Source organism: Gigantopelta aegis, chromosome 6 (genome assembly GCF_016097555.1).
Source record: "Gigantopelta aegis isolate Gae_Host chromosome 6, Gae_host_genome, whole genome shotgun sequence".
Classification (NCBI taxonomy): domain Eukaryota; kingdom Metazoa; phylum Mollusca; class Gastropoda; order Neomphalida; family Peltospiridae; genus Gigantopelta; species Gigantopelta aegis.
Genome location: NC_054704.1, coordinates 55524596 through 55528054, shown reverse-complemented (window position 1 = coordinate 55528054; position 3459 = coordinate 55524596).

Here is a 3459-nt window from a genome sequence, read left to right as displayed (position 1 = left end):
TATTTCTTTCTTTCTTACAACAGTGTTCGGTACTTCTAATTTATCTAAGACTTTGTTCCTTGATTGCATAATAAACACAAATTTACATCCAGTCCTGTAGTACTTACTTCTGACAGTATAATCATTTGTAAAAAAAAACCAAAAGTTTTTTTTGTTTAACGACACCACTAGAGCACATTGGCTATTGGATGTCAAACATTTGGTAATTCTAACAGGTAGTCATCAGAGGAAATCCGCTATATGTTTCCTAATGTGGGTGTGTGGGTGTGAGTAATTTTTGGCATGCTTCCATCAGAGAACTGTTCAAGTACGCCTGTCGTGGGCACAACCTATGACTTCGCTAGAGAGTTCTGTGCATGACAGGTTTTTCCAAATACAAGGGATCTTTTATATGCACCATCACACAGATAGGATAGCACATACCACGGACTTTGACGACTCGATGGGTAGGTGTAAGAGCATGTATGGCATCAATATGGTACTACTATCTTAAAGGACTTAACATAATCTAACCTAAAGTGAAGTTAATCACTCCCTTCAGTCTGTGTTTGTTTTTGTTGGGGTTTCTTTAGGGAGGTCTGAAATGCCCTGGATTATCACACACAAGTTATTCAATGAGACGGGTTTTTACAAGGTACTTACAAAAATGCAGAATCATCAAAATTCTTCATTTCATTCATTTCAACTTATTTGTGTAAAGGTCTGAAGTGTTCTGGATTATCACACACCACAGTCATTCGATCAGACGGTTTTTTTTACAAGGTACTTACAAAAATGCCGAATCATTAACATTCTGGCGGACCCTAACCAGTTACAGTGCACTGAGTGTCTTTAGACAGTAGGACAATTAATAGCACACAGCTGGGCTCTAATTCACTAAACTCTCGCAACTGTGTGATCTCGCAGTGCAATACTAAAAGACTTTCAAAGAGGATGCTTTGCTGTCTAGCAAAGCCTAAGAGACCTTTGTGAATTAGGTTCCTGGACAGCAAGAAAGTGTAATCTTCAATCACAAGTAGCAGACGTTATGGTGTTAGTCCATTGTGTATTTATTTTTTACTAAAGACCAACAAGAGACCAGTCGTCCGATTGGTTACCTGACGTGATATACCACGCCAGTCTGGCTCTTATGCAGATTCATGTTATAATATGCGCTTCTTTGGACTGTCTCAAATAATCAGTTGTCTGTAAGACAGTAAACCAACTAAAGTTAGTTTGTTTTGTTTAACGACACCACTAGAGCACATTGATTTATTAATCATCGACCATAGGATGTCAAACATTTGGTAATTCTGACATAGTCTTAGAGAGGAAACTCGCTACATTTTCCCATTAGTTCCAAGGGATCTTTTATATGCGTCATCTTACAGATAGGATAGCACATACCACTGCCTTTGATATACCAGTCGTGGTGCACAGGTTGGAGCCACAAATAGCCAAATGGGCCCACTGACGGGAATCGATTGAACCAAATAAACTATACGGTGTGTTTGTTTGTTGTTGGTTTTTTGTTTGAATTTTTTTTTTTTTTTTTTTTTTTTTGAGGGGGGGTCAAACATTTGGTAATTATGACTCGTCATTAGAGGAAACCCGCTACATGTTTCCTAATACAGCAAGGGATCTTTTATATGCACTTTCAGACAGACAGAAAACCACATACCACGGCCTTTGACCAGTTGCAGTGCATTGGTTGGAATGAGAAAAAAGAATCAGCTGAATGGATCCGCCGAGGTGGTTTTGATCCTGCGACGCAAGCACCTCAATGGAACATTCAACCACTGAGCTAAATCCCGTCCCATAAAAGTCTAACTTTTAATAACAGTTAACACCAACCGTCCTGCTAATTGGTGATAAATGTGACAAGAGTTTATTGCATAAAATACAGGCTGGTAGGTACTGGGTTCGGATCTCAGTCGAGGCATGGGATTTTTAATCCAGATACCGACTCCAAACCCTGAGTGAGTGCTCCGCAAGGCTCAGTGGGTAGGTGTAAACCACTTGCACCGACCAGTGATCCATAACTGGTTCCACAAAGGCCATGGTTTGTGCTATCCTGCCTGTGGGAAGCGCAAATAAAAGATCCCTTGCTGCCTGTCGTAAAAGAGTAGCCTATGTGGCGACAGCGGGTTTCCTCTAAAAAAAAAACAGTGTCCGAATGACCATATGTTTGACGTCCAATAGCCGATGATAAGATAAAAAAATTAAGGAGCTCTAGTGGCGTCGTTAAATAAAACAAACTTTACTTTTTTATTGCATAAAAATGTTGTTTTATTTGGCCAATATATTCCCGTTAAATATACGTTGAACCAGTATCAACCATGTGTACTAGGCACCAATCTCATTAAAATTAGCTCCACTGATTAATAACTATTACCTGTGGATCTAACAGGATCCCGTTGAAGCTCATATCTAACTGACCTTTCATTCGACCAAATGAAAACCTTATTTGCAGAATCATGCCAGTGATTTGAAAAGAATTTGAAAACATTCGGAATTCAATCTGATTAAAATTAGACCAGTAAAACTAATTTGAATCAGATTGACTATGCACTATTATGGTTGAATTGTGGGGACTTACTCTAAGCATAGGATGATAATTCTGTGTTTAATTATGGTAATCAAAGACGCTTCCTGCTAAGTCTGAAACTACTACTGTCTGATTTACTATTACAGATGAGGTCTGCTACTATTTATATCTATGGGGTATAATTATATTGATTAAAACGCTGCCTGTTGTAGAATTGGCCACATATCTTACGATTATCGCCAATAGAATTTGATTTGGTGATATACACCATGTAGGCCATTACTCAATGAATGAAGGAATGAACGAAGGAATGAATGTTTAGCGACACCAAGCACAAACATTCACATCGGCTATTGGGTGTCAAACAAAGGTATATATATATATACTGAACAAAATAAGAATCTTCCGCTAACTTTGCTTGGACATAACTTGATAAAAACAAACCGGGCGAATAATTGTTATATATGCGTTTAAAGAGTGTTCCATGATGCATCGTCTGGTGTAAAAATCATGGCCATAGGTTAACAGAAACTGGGAGAAATTTTGACCAAATGTGGTAGGGGTTAAAAAAAAAAAAAATTAATAACGGGTGTGACCACCTCTTGAATTGACCACTGCAGTGCATCGCAGGCGCATAGAATTGACCAAAGTGTTGATTTCTGCCTGTGGAATATTGTTCCATTCCTGAATGAGCGCTTGACGAAGTTCGTTGACGTTAGCGGGTGGGTTGGGACGACGCCTCAATCGTCTGTCCAGACTATCCCAGACATGTTCGATGGGGTTGAGATCAGGACTTTTAGCGGGCCAGTCGTCAATGAAATCAATGTTATTTGTCCTAAGAAAACTTACAATGTCTCTAGCTGTATGAGAGGTGGCATTATCATGCTGAAAAATCGAGATGTTGGCGTTGTTATGGAACAGAGGAATGACGT